At 57.2% G+C, this 25,789-nt stretch overlaps 1 protein-coding gene and 1 long non-coding RNA gene across 6 annotated transcripts in view; one reads left to right on the top strand and one right to left on the bottom strand.

Moving 5' to 3' along the window:
• RPTOR (regulatory associated protein of MTOR complex 1) overlaps window positions 1–25,789 on the bottom strand; it is a 333,238-nt gene that overhangs the window by 194,551 nt on the left and 112,898 nt on the right. Inside the window, exon 1 of one of the 5 annotated variants that reach the window (XM_045044641.1) lies at window positions 8,398–8,508. The exons of 3 other annotated variants lie outside the window; for them this stretch is intronic. The gene's annotated coding sequence lies outside the window, so the exon portion shown is untranslated. Of the gene's footprint in view, window positions 1–8,351; window positions 8,509–25,789 lie in introns of those variants that run through there. One more of the 5 variants, XM_045044642.1, reaches the window with a different exon arrangement.
• On the top strand, window positions 8,563–13,938 carry LOC123381929. The gene is made up of 3 exons (XR_006589543.1): window positions 8,563–9,618; window positions 10,382–13,407; window positions 13,520–13,938. It is a non-coding gene; the product is annotated as an uncharacterized LOC123381929 (long non-coding RNA).

Here is a 25,789-nt window from a genome sequence, read left to right as displayed (position 1 = left end):
TGGAAACCACAAGGGTTCAGCCCTCCCACGCCCCCAGACACCCTCCACGATCTGTCTGATTGGAATGGGGAGGCCGGAGGGTGGGGGGGCTACCCCACAAAGCCCACAGTCATACCCAGACACACATCTCCTGGATTTCTGATTTTATTTCATCAAAACCAGTTCTAATGCCCAGCCGACCTAAGCGCAGAAACGAAGCCATGTGGTGATGCTGAAGCTGGGAGACGGGCATGTGGGGCTCACCCGAGGGGCCTACTTCATATGTATTCGGTGGTGAATTCCCAGTGAAGACAGACTGAGTAAATCTAGAACCACACCGGAAGACGGAGGGGACGTGACGTGCATGGAATCTCTAACGCCACACGAGGACGTCAAAACAATGCCCCAAACTGGTAAGTCAATAAAGAGCCGCGTAAGAATGCCCCATAAAAAGACGGCCGTATCTCCTAGAAAAACACAGCCAAAAGGGTTTGCTGCTAGGTAGGGATTACGTGCTGACTTTTAAAAATAACGTGTATGTTTATTACTTGGGTGAACTTTTAAAACTTTACTTAAAAAGCTAAATAAAAAGTAACACAGTGACGTCACCCGAAGAAAGCAGCGGTCAGAACGCGGAGCACACACAGTGCCGGGGCCGGGCCGGTGCCACCCGTGCCCGCACGGCACTCCGCGCACCTGCTGCCGGGGAAGCATCCCCGTTGTGTGCGAAGCGCAGCGAGGAGAGAGCAGCAGAGACAGGAAGCGGCTAGAAGGCCTGAGGACCGCATGCGGCTTCCAAGGACAAGAGGCTTCCTGATCCTTCAAAGGAAAATGAGGCGTCGAGGTGAAGACACCAGCGGGGACACGCGGCCCGTTGCACACGGGAGTGGTCTGTGATCAACCACACGAGACCCTTGGAGACAGGCCGTATCTCGCAGTCCCAAAGTTATCAGCAGATGCATAAATATGAAAGCTTCGGGATGGTGAAATTCACAACACAAGTTTTTCCAGATTGTCCACATTTCCCACGCCTGTAAGCAAACTAACCCAAGGGGAGCGCCCCTGTTCTTCCGCAGACAGTTTGAGAACCCTGTGCTGAGGCGCAGGTCAGGGTCCAGCCACGTGGCCTTCCCCTCCCATGTCTCCTCCATACGGGCCAGGATGCTCCTCGTCAAGTAAGGGTGTCGCAGAGGAGGCTCGAGACAAGGCTCACATGTACGCGAGGTTTCCAAGTTCACTTTCACCACCGAGGCAGCGTGAACTAATCTGACAGAGGCTGTGGGTCCCCCGTGTGGGGGCTCTGAAGGGCTGGCTTGCACGGAGATGGTCCATGTGGGAGCAGGGGCTCGGGACGCAGAGGGCAGCATCCTCACCCGCGCGTTCTGGAAGCACCCAGCTCTTGTGCACGACTCCTGCCGGGACCCTCGGGGCAGGGGCGCCTGTGTCTTCTTTCTCTGGCTCACACACACCGTTTGTTACACGTCCGTGTGTGACCGTGTGGTTCCCACTGGGACCGTGAGGCCAGGCAGCACGTCCCTCCCACGGCTGCACACAACACACTCAGTTATTAGGGACTGATGTGACGGACACTGACCTCTATCGTTAGTAATGAAACAAGGAAAACGGAGAGTCCTTCCTGCTACTGACATGACACGAGTGAATCCCAGCAAACTGCTAGGAAGTCCGTGTGTAGACGTCTTTGGGCGCTTACCTGTTCGCCTTAATTCCTGCTACTCTGCTATTTGGAATCTGCATGTTTAACAGTGAAGAAAATAATAAACGTCAACGTTCCTGACTTGTCATCGGTGAACCGTGGATTTGTGCTCGGAGTGAGACAGAGCCAGGGTCCTGGGTCCTAACGCTCTAACCAGCTGAATTTTCGTTGGCCCCATAAAACAAGATGAGGGTAACCGATAAATGGAAATCCAGTTCTGGGGCAGACAGGGAACATCTTATCGAGATAACTTGGACACATCCCCCAAAACCACATCCGCACAAGCACGCCGTGCCATCAGAAAGTGAGTTACAGGCACAACTATCTAGAAGTTCAGTCTGCAAACGAACAGGATGAAAACAACCGCAGACCAGGTAGGAATGGGGTCAATCTGTGGAGCCTACTTTCAAATCCCCCAAATCCCCACCCCCAGAAGAAACCCCCAACGGAGCACAGGACCCCGGTGAACACCCAAGACACTGTGACGCGACCAGCGTGGCCCCGAGTTTGGACCACCCAGTGACTGAGGGCTGCTGTGACGACCACACTGGGCAGCAAACCCCTCCCCGTCTTGGTAGACGCTTTGATCTGGGCCTTTTCATAAATTAAATACCCGTGCGTCCTGGCCGGATAGGCAGAAGTAGCTAGAGGTACTCCGACCATTTCAGCTCCAGGAGCCACAGCGGCAGCGGGCCCGCGGGCTGAAGGGGAGGGAGCGGCCTCGGGCAGGAGCCGACCTCACGGAGTCCTGCTCCGGGCCGTGCGGATCGGGCACTTAGTTTTCCTATTTCCAGGAAGGCTTTCAGGCGGCTCATGTAGGGAAGAGTAAAGATGGAAGCTGAGTCACAAAACAACTTCAACGGGCGCTAAAAGGAGTTCTGAATTCGCGATTTATTATCCCTGTGAGCACAAGGTGACTGAAAACATTTCCATTTACTACGGAGAGCAGTAACGGGGCATCACCTTGGAGGGAAGCCCAGTCGTGTGTGCACAGAGCCACCCCCCTGGGGGCCGGGGCCGTGCATGCCGCAGGGGCGCTGCCTTTAGATGCACAAGACCCTGTCCCCAGCAGCAGCATTTCCACAAGCAGGGTGAGGAAATGGCTGTCGGATCGAACCGAAGGGAGAGTTCCCAAATTCGCAGAAGGCTGTGCGCGGGGACAGACGTCCTCTCCGACCACAGCCAGGACCAGGTGCCAGTGGTGGGGAGCTTCCGGGGAGCGCAGGGTCTGCCGGGAGAACAAGGGCAGGGGTGCGGTGGTGGGCGCCGTACCCCTCTCACGCCGCCCCTTCTGCCGGGCTATGTTAGGAGGACGCTGACCGAGACTGCGGCGGCTTTATTAGACGATGTGAAGAAAACAGGAAATCAATCTCACCGCACGTACGTCTATCCCCCCGACCCACGGGCACTTCTCTCCTGAGGCCTCCCGCCACCACACGCGGAACAGTAATCCCCGCTGCCGACCATCACGCCCACCGAGGACACCTCCGCCCCCACTTCGAACTGTCACAGGCGCACGGCGACGGCAGCACGCGCACAGCCCCGACGGGCCCCCAACAGGCTTCCTGAGCACCGTCCCGCCAGAGAGCCGAGCCTCGTGGAGCCGCAGGCAGAAGGGGGAGAGGGTGGGATGCCTCGTGCCCACAGCCCGGCCAGGCGGGCGGGTCCCCGGGGGTCACGCTCACACGCGCCGTGCGCCCCCTGGTTCAGGAGCGCGGCTCGCCACCCTGGACGCCTGACTCTGCTCACGCGCATCAAAGCCACCGACCCTTAAAGAGAACAGGACACGCTGCAGGGTCAGAAAGGCTTCTGAAGTCGCGGCCGCGGGCGCAAGAGCACGGCACTGGCCAGGCAGCCGGCCCGTGCGAGGCAGAGACAACCAGAGGGGCAGGGCCCACACTAAACCCCAGGTATCAGGGAGCCTCCAAATTTGTGAATTCTTCCTCAGTGGCTCCCTCGCTCCTCGGGCTACAGAAAGCCCCACGCGCAGAGGTGAAGAGTTGCTCAAAGACAAGGCACCCCAACACAGGACCAGGCCACACCCGGAGACCTCACACCAGGTCCCAGGAGCAGCAGGCTGCCGGCTCCGTGGGGCCTGCGCCCGCTTCACAGCCCCAGGCCACTGGGCACCTTTGGAGGGGACAGGACAAGTGCTTCCCGCTGCAGCCCCCGCGTCACTCCTGCTGCCACAGCACGCAGCCTTCCTCAGTCTGCCCTCCCCCACGCGGCGACCGAACCGGGGTTCGGCTCCAGGGCAGGACCACCCACCCCTCCCGAGATCAGTTCCACGGGGCAGTGCTGTTCTCCCAAGCCACGCACGAGGCCACGGCTGACGTTCCTCAGAGACGTCCATAGAATCGGGGACTCGTTATCGCTGACCTTGGCTCCACCAAGGTCTTCTCCTGCAGGGTCGCAAACAGATGATTTAGCCTCGCTTTCCACCTAGGCACAAAAAGGACCATTAACAGACGAGCATGAAAGGCACCACAGAGATGAATAATATGCCTCCTGGGGTTTTATGCGAATTAATTAGTATTTTTAAGGGCTCTGAAATGAGAAGCACTAAATTAAATGTCACCACGCCATAGCGCGGTGGCAAAACCACAATGCCTGGATCCCGGCCACAGGGTCTGAGGGCAGGAGCGGCAGAGAAAGCATCGAGTCGCACACGAGGTGACACGCAGTCCCTGCAACGCGGCCCGCGGTGGCCGGCATCCTGGCTCCAAGTCCAACCCTCAGGACGCAGCCAGGCACGTGTGTGGAACTTCTGCGGGAGGCGGGCGAGGAAGAGACAAGAAAGGCTGCCCTGTGGCTGGACGAAGGAGAGCGTGGCCCCGAACCCCTCGCCCCCGCGCCGTCCACCTGCCCCTCGGTGACACCGGGCAGCCGCCTGTGCTACGGAGGCCCGAGCAGGGTGTGGGCCGCGTGCCCGCCTTCTCCTCAGGCTCCTCCTTGTGCAAGGACAGACCCCGGGGGGTCACCAGTGTGCCTGGAGCATGGGGGGTCGGGGGCTGCACTTGAGGGTCCCATCCCCTGACAGATCCCGCAGCAAGGAGCCCCCGGGCAGCGCCAGCACCGCCCTCTCCTCTCCGGGGTGTCGAGCAGAGACCACGCGGCCTCGCCCGGCCAGGCGTGAGGGTATCAGCGATGTTGTTTCCGCTCTCCCATCCTTCCTCGGCAGCAGAGAAGGAAGGGGTGAGCGAACATAATGTTAGAATTTGGGCCGGTTTCGTCCCTGGTCTGGGGTCTTGAAAATGTCTCACCCTCCGCCCCTTTCCAAGTAGGAAGCACGGACTTCCGGGAAATGCTGGGCAGGAGGAAGGTCAGGTCCGCTCACAGGACAGCTGTCCTAGGTGGTATAGCCCCACATGGAAGGCTCCAGGCCCTGGCAGTTCAGGGACTTTGCGCTCCTGCCTCTCAAAAAGCACTGCTTGCTGCTACAGCCCCTTCCATTCGCACGAACACCACCTAAGCCAAGCCACCGCACGTACGGTCACCGCCATCACGGTCACCGCCACCCTCACCCTCATCCTAACCACCCCCAGTATCATCACCACCGTCCTCAGTGCCGCTGCCAACAACACCACCATCAGCCACAACTGTCACCGTCATCGATTTCTTACGTGACGACAACTTCCTGAGGAACCTGCCAGGCTCGTTTGGCTCGATCCAAATCCATTCCTCAAAACTCGGTATGTCTCACTTGCTGAAAGCCCTTTGATGGCTTCCCACGGACCCCAAAAACTCTTCAGAACGGCCCTTCAGTCCCTGCAAAACCTCGTCTGCAGAGCCTCTGAGAGTCTACGCTCCAGGCACAAGGAAGTTATCTTTCAAGTCTTATGTTCTTACCCACCTCGTAGCCCTTGTCCGGACCCTCTTCCTACTTTTCCTCGACCCCCAATTCCAAGTCTTGCCTGGGCATTTCCTCTTCCTTCTTCAAACATCAAGTTAAATGTTAATTCTCGAGAACTCACTCTCAGGTACTCCCAGAAACGGGTTAGGTTCCCCGTGCCAAACGCTCCCATAGCACACGTAGGTCCCTGACCGCAGCATGTATGACCCTTGACTCCACCTGTTTCTTACCCCTCTGTCTGCCCTCCCTCCACCTTCTTCCTGCCCCGATTGGTAAAAGTCCTATGAAGGCAGGGACCAGCACTCCCCTGGTCACTACGGCCACCCTGGGGAAGTACCATACCTGGCATGTGGTTGGCACTTAATAAACGTTGGTGTATGAACAAATGATAAAGACTCACTGCTAGAGTTCGCAAAGCCCAGCGAGCTCCTCCCAAAAGAGCTGTTCTATTGGAGTACTGGAGTATCCCATTTGCTTAGGATTTCAAAACCTCCAGTTCTGCTGGGACGGAGGACGGCGGTGAAGCCGGTGCCTGCGCCACAGAACCCAGGCCCCGTGGCAGATGATGTCCCGCCTTCGCAGGCTGGCCTGCCGCCCCAAACAAGCTCAGGGCGGACGCTGGGGGCAACGTGAGCGCCCGCGGACGCGCCCAGCTAATGCAGCACGGCGAGATGCGGCTGGCACTTTCTATAAGCAGGCACTCCTGGGTGGACAGGTGACCCTCCCGAGAGCCACGCCGTCTGTCTGGTGTGAGAAGCCAGGAGTGCTGTCTGCGAGCAGAGACAGAAGGAAAGAAGATTTACTTTGTCACTGGCAAACGTACACGTCTCCCAAGTTTATAACGGCATGAAAAGTAACGAAAAGACCTCTCCCTTCTCCGGACAGCTCTGTGGAGATGAGAGGACAGAGGAGCAGCGGGGCACCGCGACAGACACCTGACCGCAGGCCGCAGGGGGCCCTCCCTAAGGCAAAGACAAAGCAGACAAGAGCAAACGCAGGAAATTAGATGGCAGCGGGGCAGGAGTGGGGCGGACGGCTGACTGGGTGATCCCACTCCTCCGCCTTGGCTGCAGGACCAGCGTGAGGAAGGGCACGGCGTCCGCAGGGGCAGGAGTGCACACGTGGTCGTGACCTCGGCACGGATGACCTCTCCTTTTCAAGCCATTCCGACGCATCGCCGCTGTACTTAGACCGTCCTGTAGAGTCACGAGGCCTTGGCGGCCAAGTGCTCTGAGGCTCCCGTCCCAGCCGGGTCCCCAGCGTCCGACAAGGCTCCTCGCTCCCCCAAGGGTCAGTCTCCACCCTGCGTTCTGTGGCTCTCCTCCCCAGCCTCCTCCCTCCAACCCCGGGCGTGGCTGTAACTCAGCCTCCCTTGTCTCACACCACAAGCTCCCCGTGGGTGCAGCACACACCTACGATGGAAGAATCCCTTGCCTTGCTCCTCGAGGGCCCACGCCCCCAGGCTCCCCACCTGAATCGCTGGCGTCAGCCGGTTCTGAGTCACTGAGACCACGCACCTCGGTCCCGTCCCTCCCTCCGCTCTCCCCCTCACACCCCCTTCGTCCGGGGCTCCCCAGGCCTGGCTCAGTGTGCCCGGGGCACGTCCCTCACACATGGCTGTCCTGCCTCTGCTTCATCGGGGGTCAAAGGCCCCCGACTGTCCTCAGGCCTCCTGGCCAGCCTCTCTCCACGTCCTTCCAGTCTGGCAGAACTTTCCTTCCCAAGCACACCATCAGGCCACTCGCGTCCTAACAGCGGATCCTTGGTGGTGGGGCCCACTGCACTGTCCCCACGGGAGCACCGCCACGCCCGGGCATGGAGCACAGCTCCGTCAGCCACCTGCCCCCACCGGTCCTCCACGGGTCTGGCTGTGCTGGGCCCCTTCGCCGCCCTGGCCGGGCCTGAGCAAGCTCTCGCCTCCTCCCGAGGCTCCTTGCAGCTCTCGGCCCACAGAGGCCACCTCTCACTTCTCTGTGAGAACGACGTGGTACGCCTCGCCTTCCGACACCAAGCTGGTGAGGACAGGGCCCTGTGAAGTTCCCCGAGTCCCCGTCTCTGGACACACAACAGTCACACAGGGAAACTGCAGTGCACAAATTCATGGGTGTCTGAGCAACACTGACTTTACTGACCTATCGTTTACCTGAAATTAACCACAGCACAACTGCATTATCCCGACGGAACTTTGCTCATCCCAACATGGACCTCGGAGCCAATCCGTGCAGTACAAATTCAATCTCCCGCTCGATTTGCACATTTTCTTTCCTCTTTCAGTGTTTCCGTTATCTCCTAGTAAGATGCTATCTGTCTCATTTTTTCTCGATGGTATTGTGACACTGGGCTTTGCCCCCAATCCCTAAATTTAAAAAACAAAAACAAAAACAAGCTACCACTTCTCTTATGACTTTAAATGGAGCACCTGAGTAGTTGAAGTATAAGCAGGAGGTGGGAAGCGATGTTTCAGTCAATAACCCTCCTTGAGAATCTCTGCTGACCCAAAGGACTCACCCCCCCCCCCCAAGCGCTCAGGCTGATGGCGGACGCAGCGCTGGCTCCCAGCACCACACACACACACATACACACACGGCTGTGGTCTGCATCTAACACGGAACTGGTGTCCTTGCAAACTCACCACGGAAAGACGGATCTTAGACAAATTAAAACCGCCTCACAAACAAACAAACCAACCCCCAAAACCACACAAGCAGCCACAGCCCGTGGCAGGGCGGAAGGAGGAGGCGTCCCGAACCAGCCCGGCCTCTCAGGCAGCGGCCACGCCTGGTCCTTCACGCCCTCGAGTTGCACCTGTGCAAGCTGAGTTCTGGTCACCTGCGGGCACAACCGAGCTCACTTGTTTTCAGAAGCTGAAGGAGCAAACTTCAGAAGAAGTCTAGAGACACAGAAGTCACCGACCACCTTCCGGCAATTTCTAGTACCCTTTCATATTATTCTGGAATTTTCGCTAATGGAAACGGAACGCATAAGGTCGCCCCCTCTGTGTCATTGTAAATGACCTCACAGGGGGACCTGGCTCTGCGAATGGCCAACAGTAATGGGCATCTCCACCTGTAGGGGACATCGCTCGGGTAAAAGGCCGTTCAGCTTCAGGCCTCGCTGCCCTGCACCTGCCCAGAGAGCTGACTGGACTTGGATTCACGTTTGGTCCGACAACCCAGGGCTCCCTCCTACTAAGCAACGGGTTACCTCTAAGACGTATTTTTGCTTTTTCACAGACTCTCCCCTCCACTCACGGCGCACGGTCAAAGCCCCAGCACGTCCTGTGCCAGCAGTCGGCCCCGCCTACCTCAGGGGTCAGCTCAGTAGTCTACGGGCACATTTTCAGGTGTCCCGCCCCACAAGCCCCACCCCGACTGGCCAAGGGCAAGGGCGTCTCCGAGGAGGCTCACTGGCACGAGACGCGGGTCTGCACCACCCGCCCCAGACGTAAGATCCGGGTCACTTTCGGGGGGCCGACGTGGGCTGCTCGCCGTGAACCCCACGTCGCACCTCTGGACAGGCTGCAAGCAAACCGAGTGTCAGCGAGGCCTCTCTGGGGGGTCTCCCGCTCCTCCTCCCTCTGCACCCCGGGGATCAGCTCTGCTAGGGGTTCCTCACCCCTTGGGCACAGTCTCTGTTGGGGTTCCCAGCCCTCGCCGCCCGATGCCGGACGGGAGCTGCCGAGGGAAGCTCTGCTGTGCCCACTGGAGAGGCCCACCCCTCTACCAGAGTTAGGGTCCCCGAGACGGAAGACCTGGGATCCAGCCACGCATCGGTGACCTATTTATCAGCATTCCACCCGGGACTGTCTGGGAACCACCCCGAACCTCCACTCCCTCCTGAAATAACTAGAACGGTCCTGCCCCTGCCCACTTCACAGGCTGTGAGGACGACGTGAGCAAACGCACGGCGGGGTGCCTGGAAAACACAGCCAGTGAGGAGAGGAGGGCAGAGGACGCGTCAGCTACCGTCCCGAGCCCTCACTTACGCCCGCTCGCCCACCCGCACGAGCACCACGCCAGCCAGGCATCAGGAGCACCCCCGCTTTACAGACAGGGAGCTGAGACGCAGAGAGGTGCGGTAACCACCACAGGTCACACAGCTGGCGTGTGGCAGGGCCCGTTTCAAGTCAGGCGGCACGGCTCCGGACTCCCGGGTTTTACCACTCAGTCGGCGGAGCCCCGGGAGACTGGCGGAGAGCCTTCCCACGTGTTGGCAAACTGGGGACAAGCAGGAGACAGGAAGACATAAGGGACAGGTCTGCTATCCTAACGTGATGGTCCTGCCTTGGTTCCGCGGCCTCTGGGCTCCGGCACGGCAGCCCCCCCCGCCCCCCCACCCCCTCCACCCCCTCCACCCCCCCACCTCCCACCCCCGCCGCCCCGAGAGGGGCCGGAACCCCTGCAGATCCTGAGGGCTGAGCCAGCCGCGTGCAGGCCAGCCGGGCTCTCACGGAGCCCCGGGACCCAGCAGCCGAAGCCTCTCGCGGCTACTGAGTTTTGCCCAGGTCCACACACCACATTAGCACTGAAAACACTGCTCCCTCCTAACGTTAACGCCCGACGACCCCCAAGCAAGATCGATGCCTGCTGGTTACCTGGAACACTTAGTGTTTACCAACCTGCCTGGTGGGGAGACAAAGAGAATCCAGAATTTCATAAGCCGTGCGGGGTGGATGGGAGAGGGCGGGGGCAGGGGCAGAGGAGACTGGACTCCGGGCCCCGGGGCGACAGCATCCAGTGGACGCGGGGACACGGGCGTTCCACATCTGCAACCTTGTTCTGGCCACTGATGCGGCTGGCGGAGCGCTTCTGAACAGGGCGCTCTCTCTACCACAGGACGTGTTCTCTCTGACAGTAACAACACGAGGAAGGAAACAAATCGACACCGAGAGGCCTCACGCCGAGGAGGAAACAGGTACTTGTTAAATGGCTGCCAGACCGGGCCAGCCAGGCGGTGGGCTAAGGCCGCGCCCCCAGGCGAGCCCGTCACCCGGAAGCTGGCTCCGTGCATCCAAAGAAACGGCCACCAAAGTGATTCGTGACAAAGCGACGCCCGACGCCTCTCACCAGCCAAGTCTGTTCTGAGCAAGGCCCCAAGCAGGGCTGCCCGCGGGCCCAGCAGCAGCCGCAGGAGAGCCAGACTGTCGGAGTCCCTGGTCCTAAGGTACAGCCGTAAACGTCTCAGAAGCATGCTCGCTGGTCCCGATTATTTACTTTTCAAAGGAAGTTCTGATTTCATGTTCGGTTCCTGATGTTCGTGATGACGCTCTCTGTCGGGCTAATCCGATTTCCATGCGGAGGGAGCATCGGAGACCGGGAGAGACGTGTGGGAGCGAGCCGGGGGCCCCGCGGGAGGTGTCGAGGCCCCGGTGACCTCCCACCGGCCCCCTGCCTCCGCCTCTGCGCTCCACGTTTGCGGAGTCTGCCTTCCGGGCTCGCGCTCGTCCGCTCCGCCCTTGGTTTCGAGGGCGCTACTGGGGACGGTTTCGCCGGCCCTTGACGGGACGCCCTGGCTCCTTCCCGCGGCTGGGCCCGCGAGCGCACGCGTGGCAGGGAACCAAAAGCCCTCGGGGAAGGGCCCCGGCACAAGCTCCCCGTCTGTGAACCCCTGTTCGAGGCCAAAGGAACTCCTCAGGTTTCCGACACACATCTTCCCAGCGTGAGCAGTTTCACACAGACTTGGGAACATCCTTGCCTCTCTCTACTTTGTGCCTTAGCCAGTGACAACCCTTCCTTCCTTCCTGAATGTGCTAAGGAGGCGGGAGAGAACCACGACAGCTGGCTTTCTTGTCAAAATCCACAAAGTCGAGGCTTCTCGACGGGGTCCAAATCCACTTCTGAAACAGGGGCTCGCCTGGTGTGAACAGACCTGCCCAGAACACGCCGTCCTCCCATGCTCAGTGAGGCCCGGGGACAGGCTCGGCGGGCACGGGTGGGGAGGGGGCTCCTGGCACCTGACCGGTAGATGCCAGGGAAGCTGCCGAGCACGGCCCCACTGTCCTCACACGTGTGGGGACACCTACGGCCACAAAGACGGACTATCCGGCCCTGAGGTGAGCACTGCCAGTTTGGGAAACGCGGCTTTCAGGGAAAGAACGAAGGTCTGATTCCAACGAGGGCCTCCAGATTCTAATCCAGTAAGACAGAAACAAGCACGGTGCAGAGAAATGCACACAGTGTATGGCCAGTCTTACCTAACGTGTGAGTACACACGTGTTCACAGACACGCCCGTCATGAGAACGTTCGTGCGGCTGCTACAGACGGAAGGACGCAGGGTGAAGAGGCAGGAAGAGAAACCAGATTTTTTTTTAAATGTTTTATTATTCATCTTCGAGAAAGAGACAGAGACACAGACAGAACCCCAAGCAGGCCCCAGGCTCCAGGCTCCAAGCTGTCAGCACAGAGCGGGGCTCGAACTCATGAACGAGATCATGACCTGAGCTGAAGTTGGACACTTAACCGACTGAGCCCCCCAGGCACCCCTAAAAGCCAGACTTCTCGTTTTGTGTACGTGATCTGGGATCCACTAAATATTTTACGTAACTGTAAAGCAGAATTAAACTTTTTAAAAAGCATTTCTTAAACATCTTAAGTAAAAGGACACCAACGAACACAACTGTGCACCTGGCTGGCTGTACTGCTGGACGGGGAGGAACGCATCCACGTGACTTTAAAACAGGGTGACCTGGGGCACCTGGGTGGCTCGGTCGGTTGAATATCTGGCCCCTAATTTGGGTTAGGGTCGTGATCTCAGTATCGTGGGATGGAGCCCCACTTTGGGCTTCATGCTCAGCGTGGAGCCTGCTTGGGTGTCTCTCTCTCTCTCTCTCTCTCTCTCTCTCTCTCTCTCTCTCTCTCAAATTTATAAAATAAAGAAAAAACAAAAAGAAAAACAGGGTAACCTCACTCTCTATCTGTGGCCTGGTGCCAGAGAGAACCGCAAATGCCTGGTGAACAGTTTTTGGTAAAAGAACACTGGTGCTATGTTGGTTGTTGCTTTCTGAACGTGCTGATGTGATGTGGCACGCAAGAAATGAGTGATTGTGTTGGTGCCCATGAAAAATCTCAATGGTCGGTGTGGGAGAAGGCAGATATGTGGGATTAAATAAAAACCTTGCAGTCCCGAAACTTAATCAGTAAGCACTCATAATACATTCTACCTTCATTTACTTATTTATTTTTTTGAGACAGGGAAAGTGCTCATGCCTGTGTGAGCAGCCAAGGGGCAGAAGGAGAGAGAATCCCAAGCAGGCTCCACACTGGCAGCACAGAGCCCAACGCGGGGCTCAGTCTCAAGACCCTGGGATCGTGACCTGAGCCAAAATCAAGAGTCGAACACTCACCTGACTGAGCCACCTGGGTGTCTGTCCCTTATAACGCATTCTACCATTAAAACAGAGAGGCAGCGGGGAGAGAAAAGTCTGAGTGTGGGCAATGGGCACCCCCGGGACCCAGATTAAGCTCTCTAAATCCCATTCCCACTCAGCTGACTGAAGACCTGGGCAGAAAACGTACAAAATGAGAACGGAGCATCCTGCCTGGTCACACCAGCTAGGAAAGAAGTGATCACAAGCTACCAGACCCATATCAGACAGACTCGGGAGCCAAATCACAGAGCCCCCCGCCCCCCGCCCCCACCGGCCAAAGAGGAAACAAGGCCAAGGAGGAAACAACGTGCACGCCAACGTTTCACAAGTGTAACAGTTATGCTTGTACTGCACGCTGACTGGGACAAACACACACCCTGCAGGTTACCTTAGGAGACGCCCAGTCATTATTCTGAAATCTGCTAAACAAAGGAAAATAAGTATCGGTACTGGCTTTCCTACATGAACTCTACCTTGAGATACCCAAATAATCGGTGAGAAGTAGTTTCTCTTTACGGCAATCAATATTCCAGTTAACAGGCAAGGGGGGGGGGGGTGACAGAATTACATCATCACCATTTTACAAATTCTAATCGATGGATCCAGGTATGAACATCAATGTCTGCTAACCTCACTGAGAGAACACAACCAGTCATCACACACATCCTAGGGGAAGTACCCACCACCGCCTATGAAACGCCATGACCCCCGAGCACCCCTCCGATTCGACCGAATCTGTCGAAGCCTCCAGACTGACCTATCACGTAGAGGACAGTCAAGGGCAGGTGAGTGTGGCTTACCTAGAGCCAGGCGGGGAGAAGCAACGCGCAAAGTCCAGACAGCAAGGACCTCTACAGGAGCACATGGCCCGATGTCTTCAACCAATAAATGGCAGGAAGAGACAGACACACAGAGCAGGATGGGGGCAGGGTTCTGACTTGCAGAGATTCTATGGATTAAGAGGGCACATCAACCAACCACAATGTATTCACCTTACTTGAACCCTGATTCGAATAAATTCCACGTGTGTGTTTTTTTTAAGTCATGATTATCTTTATTTTTATTTACTTATTTATTTATTTATTTTGAGCCGGGGGGGGGGGGGGGGAGCTGGGAGCAGAGAAAGGGAGAGAGAGGATCCTAAGCACAGCAGGGCTCAATGTCATAAACCACAAAGTCACGGACCTGAGCCGAAATCAAGAGTCAGCCGCTCAACTGACTGAGACACCCAGGTACCCCAAGTCATGCTTACCTTCAGAACTACACTGAAGTATTTACAGATAGAATTATACGTGTCTGGAGTTTGCTTTAAAGTGAGCGGGGGGAGTGGGTGAGAGAGGGGAGTGGGGGCAGCAGAGATGAAAAAAGGCTGAGAACAGGTTGATAACTATTGAAGACAGATGACAGCAGATGTGGACCATTTCCATGATAAAAAGCTTAAAAATTAACACGAATAGGCCACAAAAAACAAATGAAGAGGAAAACAGTATTTCCAAGTGTTCCCATGATGAACACGAACTCCCCTAGAGTCACTTGTACACATTACGATAAAGTCAACATTGGCCATCTTTTATTAAAATTGGCTTACACGAAGCCATTTGTCCAAGGCTTAGCCAGGCATTTTACGGTGTCCAGACAGATGAAATTCTGAAATGTGTTGTAAGCACAGGTAAGACATATGTGCCAATGGCGTGACAGATTGGCACATCTGGACAAAACCTGCTTCACGAATGTAACACAAGTCCTGTAAACAAAAGAAAGAGTAAGAGGTCTTCGGCTCAGCCCTAACTGGGAAACGCGTCCGGGAGTAAGCGTGCCGCTTCCCCACGGGGCCCGCTGCCCTTCCCGGGCTGAACGGATGCCAGCTCCTCCTGACGGGGCCATCTCTGTGCCTCAGTAGGCGCTCTGGCCACACCGTCTTCTCTGACCGGCAGTCCTGCACCAGAGGCCAGATTCCCGCCAGGGACGCCTCGGGGAGGGGCCCCAGCCCGGCCCTGGGGGACACAAAACAGTGGGGCATGGGGTCCTCTGCTTCTGCTCCTGGTGCGTGCTCCTCCCGCCAGGCCGCTCCGTGGTTTCCAGGAGGAAATACGTGATTTATCGAGCAGACTGGGAGACACGTCAACTTCTCTAAGACTAACGCTGCCGTGGGGAACGTGGACATCGACGTGTGCGTCCGCTCACCGGCCTCTGCCGTCTGGAGGCCCCCAGAGTGTCAGCCAGCCTCGGAAGGCAATCCTGCTCGCGGGTGAGACTCCAAAACGTGAAATGATCTGATAAAAGTTTAGAAACGCTTGAAGCAACATTTCGAGGCAAAGTCCTACCCAAATCGGAAATGCCACCTTCTAGTACTTGATTTCTTGCAATCCCTCAGAACTGCAACAGGCCGGCCGCTAGTTGGCTTAAGAGGCCACCCCAGGGCCACCTCCGTCCCTCAAGGCGCGGTTTCGGGGCCGTTTTTGTCAATCAGGGTCGTGTCAGTTAGGCGGCCCACTCACCCACCAGGGCTCGAGGCTGGGGACAGAGGCTGGACTTCGTCCCTGTGTGTCCCGGGCAGGAGGCGGCCCGAGGGTGGCAAGCCCACAGTCCGTTCCTGCCTCTGCTCTGGAGAGACATCTAGTCTCAGTAACAGAAATGGCAAAACTAATAAAAAAAGGGGGGGGGGGCGCCTCCCACGCCCTTCACCCCTGCAGCAGAGCTCTCCTCATCCTGGAGGAGACGTCCTCGTCCCACGAGAGCTGCCCCTCGTGCTGGAGGGGCAGAGGGTCTCCCGGCAGCAAGCTGAGCAGACAGGCTGGAGGGAAGCCAGCCAGAAGCTCCGGGACATCGTTCTCCTTGACAAGAGAGCGGTTGTCCCTCCTTTCTCTCTCTGAGCACAACTCTACGGTTTGGGCCTGCAGCGGCTACTTTGGCATCATGAGAGCAGAGTCAAGAAAACAGAGACTCACCCAGAATCCTGACAGTACTGAGCCATGTTCGTAACCAGTCCCGGAACCACGTACCGTCAGTCCACCATGAGCTGGAGAAGCGGCCCAGTGTGACGGCTGAGGGCCAGAGCTCCGGGCGGATGGGGCCCAGCCCATCCCAGCCCTGCGGTCCTGGCAGAGTGCTGGCCTCCCCAGTGCTCCACTCCCTCGGCTGTGAGTCGGAGGGGCCGGCGGGGGGGGGGGGGGGGGGGCGCCACCTCAGTTTTTGTGCAGCGTGAACGACCCAACACAAGAAAGCACTCAGAACAGGGCCCGGCACATGGCGCCCGCCACGTGATGGTGACCAGCGGCATCGGGTAGGCGGCCGACAGGACCGTCCCCGGCACGGGGCCTGCCCTCAGCGCGCAGCCCTCTGTACATGCTCAGTCCCCGAGACCACCACTCCCACAGTGTCCCTCCCACTTTCCTGTGGATGTCTCTAAACCAGAGGCCACCGGCCCCACCTCTCCTCCCCGTCATCCGCACGCCATCCGCACGGCCCTAATCCCACGCGACCGCACCCTCCCGACTGCCCCACCTGTTTGCGCTTATGGTGTGGACCACGCGCACACACCCTATGCGCTTATGGTGTGGACCACGCGCACACACCCTATGCGCTTATGGTGTGGACGCACACACCCTAAACGGCCACTTACTGTGAACGTGCGTAAATGAGCAAGTACTGCGGCTGCACATACGTCAGTAAAATCCTACAACGTCTGTTCATCTTCCTCAAGGTTACAACTTTCCAATAGGCAAGGTTTAGGACCAGAGTGTAACAAAGAACTGAAATGGTGCATCTGACCCAGACGACCGGTCCCTGCGACGCAGTCAGTCCCTACGGACCTCGGCTTGAGCTCCGGGCCCTGACTGCGCCCCAGGGTGGGCACCGGCTGCCAAGTCGGGGGGTTAGTGTGCAGAATCCGAAGCAAACGGCACCGACGGTGAAGCCGCAGGAAGCCGTGACGTGAAGCCGGGCACACCTGTCAGGAGGCCAGGCCCTCCCAGGCCATGAGCTGCGACGGATGCTGGGGACGGGAGAGGGTGCCTGCCTCCCATCTCTGGGCTTCCTAGAACCCGCTGTTCACTCACTTGCTTCCTGTCACGCGGTGAAGCCGCTCCTTCATTCCAGGGAAGGGATGTGCTCAAACAGGACTCAAGACTCATCCACATGAACCACGTGGCCTGTCCTCATTCCCCTCTTCCTAAACCACTGACAGCCTCGTGGCTCCACTGTGGGCGCTCGTCTGCACGATTCTCACACACGCACAGACACCGGGCACTGAGTGTCCCCCAGGTGCACAGTCCCGCGTGCACAGGGACGGGGTCGGGCCCCCGTTGCGGTGAGCCCTGCGTGTGCTGGGGCGCTGTGGTTCCAGAAGATGCAGACAGGCAGGTCAGCTCCCTGGGTACTGACATGACAAAACGGGAGTTGGCCATCGGCTCCAACTAGAACGGATCTGAATCGATCACCACGTGATTTGAACCCTCACAGTCTCCACTTTTAAGGCTCCCATTAAAACAAATCTCACTCGAGATTTAAAGTAAGACAGATCTAAGAGCCCAAAGTAGAATGGCCCAACTCCGAACCGCGGGAGACAGGGATCACCTGGCTTGGTGGGGGTGGGGGTGGGGGGTGGTTAGCATCTGATTTCATAGAAGCCAGACAAGTATCTCCAGAGGAGAGCACTCCAGACAGCGTCCTCATTAGCGGAAAATCGTGGTCCCCAGCCTTCCCAGGAGGAGCACTTTCCAGGAGACTGATTCACTGCAGAGAAACTGAATCATGTAAATGATTCCGGAAAGAAGCCTGGGGAGCTGAGTCTCTTCAATTCTTGTTGCTGCAAGCACTGGGGCGGGGGGGGGGGGGGGGGGGGGGGCAGACCCACACCAGGTAAGGAGGCATGCAGGCTGTCTCCAGGCTGTCTCCTGATCCTGGGGGGGCCTCCAGCCTGGGCACAAGCTGTCCATGACCACCATGCCACCATCCAGCCACCCACTTCTTTATCTCGGAGACACAGGACCTCAGGAATAAGCAGTGTGGACAGTTCAGGTGGCCCGACAGAGCCCAGAGGTTTGAGTCTTCCCATGATACCCCAACAAACAGTGTCCAGGACGACCCTGCTGGTCTACCTTCCCTCGCTAGAAGGGGTCTGGCGGCCAAAGGCAGCTGGGAGTTTACAGAGCATAGCAGCTATCACCCAGGAACTTAAAACATTACGGAAATAAAACATATTCTATGAGAAAAATGGGCTGAAGACTTGAACAGACAATTCACAGCCAGAGATTTGGAGATGGCCCTGAAGGATACAAAACTGCTCGAGTTGACTTAAATGACACGGACAAGAGCAGCCCGAGACAGCATCTCCCACCTACCAGACCACACACACCGACGACCATCAAAAAAGCCCACCGGGCACTCTGAGGTCAAGTGCTTCACGTGTTGCCAGTTGGGACAGAACGTGGGACCCGAACCCCATGCCGGGGAATTTGCCAACGACCAGGAAAAGGCTCCCCGGGCACTTGTTTGATCCAGAGACACTATTACTAGGAATCTGCCTTGAAGACACATCTTTAACAACACAAAACACATCTGAACAATGCTATTCAATGCAGCGGGGGTGGGGGTGGGGGCCTGGCTCCCACATACCACTCCCAGCAGGGGGCAGAGGCCCCCTGGGGATGCGGGTCACACCAGGGCTCGCCAGGGAAGGAAGGAAGCGGGGTACAAGCGGGGTACGAGCCGAGGCTGGAAGGGCCACCGGCAGCCAAACCTGGGCGACAGAATACTCGCCACAGCAGAGCATCCTCAGAGCATCCTCGGAATGAAGGAAGAGCTTTCTGCTTTATGATGGTGTGAAAGGATGCACGAGGGCGAAGAGAAAGGTTTTCTGACAGTAGAATCCCAGTACATACAGAAGGAACCGTGGAATTAGAAAGTCTGCATCTGTCACCGTCACAGCAGCGACCGACTCGGGCAGGGATTGTCAGTGGAAGCAACACCAGTACAAGGAACAGGGTATTTCCATAGCCCCAAGTGCCCCCCACAAGGAGAGAAGTACTAACTAGACTCTCACTGCAGGAAGCTGCAGGCAGTGTCATCACCAGCAGCGGGTCGAGGGGCAGAAGCGCCTGGGGCGGTGCCTGAGCGCATGGGCCCGTCTGCAGCACAAATGCTCGGCCCAGCTCCAGCCGTAAGGAAGCGACGGGGAGGTGCAGACTGAGCGCGCGACGAGGACGTCCGGACGTGAAAGACGACGTGAGAGGAGTGAGTGGCGGCAGAAGGCGATGTGTGAGCCTGGGCCGGAGCCCAGACGGGGAGACGTTCCTGGAACAACCAGGAGGTCCGGTTACGAAACCAAGGAGATCATAGTATGGGGTTTTGTTACATGTGCAGTCCTTATGTAAGCAGTCCTTGTTCTGGAAAACTACACACTGAAGTATTTATGGATAACGCGATGTTTGCAAATTTCAATTGGTTCAGGAAAAAAAAAAATATACATATATACATATACATAGGAGAGCACGAAAGCTAAAGAAAACAGGCGAGTACCACAGTTTGAAGCCCTCTTTACCTCCTCCCGGTGCAGCACACAAGGAAGCTGATGGATCCCAGCCCCGGGAGCGCCTGGCACACAGCAGGTGGGCAGGCCTGTTTGTTTATGTGCAAATAACGAATATATATGAACAGAGAAAATGCACATCTCCAGCAGGGCGACCCAGTTCCCATACTTGAGTGGAGCAGTGCGCCCGGCCGTGGGAGGGCGGGTGCCATACAGGGTGCCGGGAGGTCCCGGGTGCCGTGTGCGTGGCCTGGGGAGAGGCCAGACCATGGGACCCAACGGACAGATGAGAGACTTAGGAGCGGAACCCACAGGAGCTGCAGGCGTGGGAGCGGGCACGGCAGCCAAGGGCGACCCCCGGGCTCCAGGCACGGGCTGGATTCCTGCTCATCACCTGCACTAAGCACACGGGGAAGGGGTCGGCCTGCCTGACCTCCACGGTCTCAGGTGTGAGGGCAACACAGCCAGCAGTGTGGAGAGCGAGTCATTAAGTCTACCCTGAGAACACACAGGTCTCCGGAACTCCGTTTCCCTCCACAGGCCTCAAAGGAGCCAGCGGCAGTGTCATGGGGAGGGGAGTCGCACCGAAACCGAGCTCTCAGCATCTCTGCAGCCTCGTTCACCGGCCGCGACGACGAGCAGGAAGCAAGCCCTCTTCCCAGCCCGCGTGCGTCAGTTTCCTGCGGCTGCGGCAACAGATCACCGCGCGCTTAGTGGTTCCAGCTAACAGACACCCATCCTCTCGTAGTGGCGGGGGCCGCAGATGCAAAACCCGTGTGTCCGCGGGGCCACACCCCTGAGGCTCTGGGGACGAATCCTCTCCTTGCCTCTTCCGGCTCCTGGAGGCGGATGGCGTGCCTGGGCATTCCTCGGCCCGTGGCCACCTCGCTCCACGTCTGGCTCCGTGTTCACACGTCCTTCTCTGCGGGGTCTGTCGCCAGGCGCCCGGCAGGATAAGGATCCACATTCCAGTGAAGGCCGCCCAGGCGAGCCAGAGTAAGTTCTTCCCCTCGTGATCCTTAACTTTTGTCATCAAAGGTGACGCTCGCAGGTTCTGGGGATTAGGACGTGGGTGAAAATCTTTTAGGGACCAACCAGCCTACCACACGTTGTAAATGCCTGGTGTAATTATGTCACGGTAGCCACAGGAAGATCTCACGTCATTTACCGATATTTTAACACCCTGACGTGATGATAAAAAATGATAAAAATAGTAATAATAGATAATAAAAAGTTCATTCTTTACTACTGTTTGTGTAACACGGGAAAAAAAGATCCCAACACAAGAAATTTTTGGTCATCTTACTATTTGGCCATGCATTTCAAGCAAAGGAGGAGGTAAAGTCTAAGCACATACGATACACGCACTCGGCACGACGGCGTGAGAAACCACACGGAGTCTGCGCCGGGCAGCACGAAGCCTGCAGGCCCGGCCGAGAAATGGTGGGTGTTTGCACACGCACACTCGCTGTGACACAAGTCTCCCGGGTGTTCTTTCCCTAGAAAGACGTGGACCTGAGTCCAGTCACGAGAGCAGTCACTCTGCGGCTAGCATTTGGAGACCACGTGTCCCGGGTGACACGTGCACAGAGTGCACGCTCCCTCGGGCCGCAATCTGTGGTGAGGCGCTCACCCGGCTTGCCCACATGCGCACCCGCACCTGGCGAGCAGGGCTCCGCCCGGTACTCTTCCTGTTTTGCTGTGTCTGAACGGGAAATCACAGCAAAGAGCAAGTGAACATGGAAAAACCACGCTTCTCACCCCACTCGTCGAGTTTAGAACGCCGCTGCTCTCCCACAGAGGTATGACGTGGGACCTCGACGTGGACCTTCAGATCCAAGACTGTTCCCAGGGGAGGCGAGCTGTTGCCGCATCACCAACCAAAGCCCTGCAGGAGGCACAAAGTGGGAACGACCTCGACCACTGAGCGAGCCAACGACTCAGCCGACAGACGCTGCGGCTCCCGGTAGTTTATGGGCATCGTTCGGATTATCTTCAAGTAACAGCACCATCGTATCCTTCCCTGGCATGGTCAGAGTACGTCTACAGATGCGGCCCGGCGCCTGGAGGTGCCCGACGCTGTGCCGAGCAAGGGTTCACACATCAAAAACCGGCTGGGCCACTGCCTTCCAGTCTCGCCAGGGCCACGTGACAAGGGCAGACGGCGGGGGCTCTATTTCGACAGCAGTCAGAGGAGGGGTGCCATGGGCCCTTGTGCCACGGGGTCACCTGGGACCCGCGTCGTTCACACGGAGCTCCATCAGGAATAACCGTGGGACCCGGGGGAACGCGAACCGCTTCTCACGAGGGAAAGGTCAGGGACCCCTGTGCAGTCAGGACAAGAAATGAAGACGGAGCCTCGGCAAAGGGCGGGGATTCCCAGGAGAGGGAGAAAGAAGGCTGAGAAATGGGGGCTGAAAGGCAAAGCTGCGAACTCAACTCAGAAGTCCCTACGCGGGAGGGCAGCCCGCACCCCTCAGGCGGTGGCGCCCCCGGCAGGAAGACATCACGGGGCGAGACACATGCCACAGCGCAGCGGGGTGTGGCGTCTGGCCTGGAAGCGGAGATGGCCCGCGATGCCGGCCAGCACCCCAAGGTGGGGCACAGGGCCCGCCGGGAGACATGGCCCCTCCTGGGCACTGGGCGTCTTTCCAAGAATAACTGCAGGTCTCTAACTCGAGGACGGTGACCATTTTACCCCCTGGTCTCTGGAGTTTGGGGAAGACAACCAGGATAGACCGGCCAAGCTTTCTTGCTCCCTGTCCCGATAACTTCAGGGCTAACCTCTCCTCCCAACAGGCGGGAGAGGGAGGGAGAGGGAGATCTATGCGTGCCTGGCGTGCAACACTGGGCTCCAAAAAGTCAACATTAATCCTGAAGACACTTTAATTCCTAATAAACTACTCTGCCTTTTTCAAAACGGTTAATAAATAAGTTATTTTCACCACAGCGAAAATTAACAACTTGCAGACTCAGAAACGAGGCTAAGAGAAACAAAAGAGAGAAGGAGAGAAATCTTTATTGTAAAAGCATGTAGCGGGTCTGTAAAGGCATCTTAATATTCCTCGGCCCTAAACTGAGGGAAAAGGAAATACAAACATAATAACATCATTGGCCACTACCCAGCCCCCGCAAAATCTTAACTCCGGTGGAAAAACAAAACAAAACAAAACATCAAGGCAGGAAAATCATGACTCTGGGTGGGCCTAGGGTCAGCCGTGACTTCGTCCGGGAAGCACGTCCCCTGGATATCTTTGCCAGCGTCAGCTCCGGAGACCTCAAGCCCTCATCTGGGGCAAAGAGACAGGGAAGAGGAGTGATCGGCAGGGGACACCGGTGAATAGTCAGAAGGAGCGGAGGCCACTTCCCAGGAAGTGAGAGAGAAATGTGCTGGCGGATGAACAAAGCCTCGGCGGCAGAGAAGCGATCCAAGGAAATCGCCCACCAAAGTGGCAATAAAACCACGGACTGTGAGCAGGCGAGCAGAGGGCTGCAACGACACGCACGAACAGAAAATGTCTCTGGAAGGTTCCGGCCCATCCAGAGGGAGGGCTCGCTGCACCTCGCGACGCTGGAGGTCCACGGGGACTCCCACCTGCAGTTCCGGCTCCCCGCCCGTTACTCGTGCAACCCTCTCTGTGCATTTTTGAAGTGCACATATCTTGAGGCAGAAAACACGACTCTGCTCTGTGTCAGACACGGTGCAAAGCACAGCTACACACAGGCACGATTCTTGCTTTCTTTCCCTTTGGTTTTTTGGTTTTTTTGGTTTTTTTTACTTTTTATTTTGAAATCATTGTAAACACTCAGAAACTGAAAAATTAGCCCAGAACTCCCCAGTGGCCTTCACACAGCCTCCCAAGGTTGGCATCGCGCACAAGGGCTGTGCAGTCCCTGAAATCAGGAATGTGGGCTGGGTCTGCAGCGCCAGTGTGGGCACCGGCCCCCCTCGAATTTCGGCGGTCAGGCCCGTGGCCCCCTCCCGCCTGGGAACCCACACGGGGTCCCACGTGGTGTCTGGCCCTTACCCCTTATCTCCCCCGAGCTGTGACAGGTCCTGGGTCTTTCTCCCACATGAACGTCACGGTTTTGAGTAACACTGGGCAGTTGCCTTGTAGAATGTTCCCCAGCTCGGGGCTCTCTAGTGGTCAGTCATCACCAGATCGACAGGACATATGTTTACGAAGAACAGGACAGAAGCAAGGAACGTCCTCCTCGGTGCCTCGTGAGGCAGGCCAGTATATTTGCTTACCAGCGATGACCATCTCCAACCCTCACTTAAGGTCAAGCGGGCCAGGTTTCTATACTGTAAAGTTGCTGCTTTCCCCTTCGCCATTAACCAGTATCTTCTGGGGAGAGACCCCAAGACTGTTCGGCTCTCCTGCTTCCCGACGTCCCTCCCAGGACTGATTCCAGCATCTGTCAGCGAGGCCGCCTGTGCCCAGCGGGGCTGCCCTCCATGACCTCGCGCACGTGTGTGTCCTCTGCAGCTGTATCTTCGGGGCCAGTTCCCGGAAGCAGTGCACAGGCCCCGGGTGCGTGCCTGTCTAACCTCGCCCACGGGGAGAGGCCAGTTTGCACCCCGCCGGCAACAGAGGAGGGCCGGTCCCCCCGCAGCCTTGGTGGCAGGCGGTGTCACCCCTTCGACTCCCGCTGCCTGAGAAGTGGGTGACTTCCTGTGCTGGCTGACTCTGCACTTCCCCCGTTCTCCTGATCTAAGCCCCGCCGTCCCAGCCTCGGGGGGTAGACTACCCGCCCGCGGCACTCCCCTGCCCCCGACCCTGGTCCGCATCGCCCGCTGGGTGTCCGTGCTCTGAGCGCTCTCCGCCAGCTGGCAGTCCGAAAGCCTTCCCTACACGGAGATGGGGGGGACTTCACGCGGCTTTCCTTCCAGTGTTCGTACGGTTTCACCTTTCACATTTGGATCCCTGATCCGTTTGTAGCTTACTCTCCTATGCATGTGAGGTACAGTTCGAATTTCATCTCGTTCCAGATGGTGACCAGCTGTCCAGCGCCACTTATGTAAAAGTCCGTCCTGTCTCCGCTGACCTGTCATATTTAGGATAGACCGTACCTCCACGGGCACTTGGGTCCACCTTCCAGGATCTGCGTTCTGCTAAGACCTGGTCCATTTGTCTCTCTGGGAGCCAGTGGCACGCTGCTGTTTTCCTCGCCGTGCTTCCTGTTTGTTCCCCCACAGAAACTTTAATATCAACTCGTGTAACTCTGTTTGTTTGTTTGTTTTCCGAAAACGCTGGTATTTTTGCTGGATTGCACAGAACGTATTGACGAACGGAGGGAGAACGGGAGCCTGTCTAAAGCCGAGTCACGCGCACCAAGAACAGGGGAAGCCCCTCTGTGGGCTCAGGTCAGCGTCCCCGGTTTTCAGGGGTGTGTTCAAGTCTACCTCATAGAGTTCCACGCGTTTCTCGTCAACTTTCTTCCTACGGCTCTGTCGTAGCACAAAACAATCACAGAAAACATTTAAAGAGATGGGTGTGGCCAAGTTCTAATAAAACTTTATTTGCAAGGAAGTGACAGGCTCAGGGCCTTTGTCTGGCGACCACTGCTTCCACGAATGGTTTGGGTGGTGAGACTTAGTTATGTGCCCTCAAATTCGGGGGTTCTCTTTCACTCACAAGACCCTAAGTCTTTCCCTTCTGCTTCTGTTCCACTCACTGTGCAAATGCCAAATCCCCCCGTCCTGTCTCTTCTGCAGATTCTAACACCCACTAAGCCCACCACCTGCACAGCCCATCCTCTGCTCTGCTGGGACTCGTTTCTGTATTTTCACACTCGGGCTGGACCTGGTCTTCCTGCCGTGGTTTCAGATAAGCCACAGACCCCGTCACTTGCTCCTTTCTCACGTCCCCGTGGTCCTCTTGGCCTGCCTTTGCAGAGCCGTGCAGTGGGGCAGGAATGGGGAGGGAATATCGGAGACCACATGGAGGGACTTGGGTCTTTCCTTATTTTCAAGTTTGGGCCCATTGTGTCTTTTATGCTAATGGCCTGGTTTTTATATAGTTTAATTTCCCCCTCTTATTCTTCTGTATTGTTTCTGGGGGATATGTTTGGAGACAGAGAAGTAAGAAACCACCGCTAGCAACAGCTACCTGGAAGTCCCCATCGCTTTCTTGAAGCCTAGAGACCAGAGAGCAGCACTGACATCGAGATGATTAGGCTAAGAAATCTCACGATGCAGAACATCGTGGAGCCAGAAGAGCATCCCGTGGGAGAACAAAGGAGCCGGCGCCTTCCTAGGATTTGCTTATTTTCTAAGGTGGTAAGGACAGGGCGTCTGGATGGCTCAGTCGGGTGAACGTCTGACTCTGGGTTTCGCTTCAGGT

Source organism: Felis catus, chromosome E1 (assembly GCF_018350175.1).
Source record: "Felis catus isolate Fca126 chromosome E1, F.catus_Fca126_mat1.0, whole genome shotgun sequence".
NCBI classification, from domain to species: Eukaryota; Metazoa; Chordata; class Mammalia; order Carnivora; family Felidae; genus Felis; species Felis catus.
Note: the sequence above shows the minus strand (reverse complement) of the source record. Positions and strands in the feature narration are given on the sequence as shown.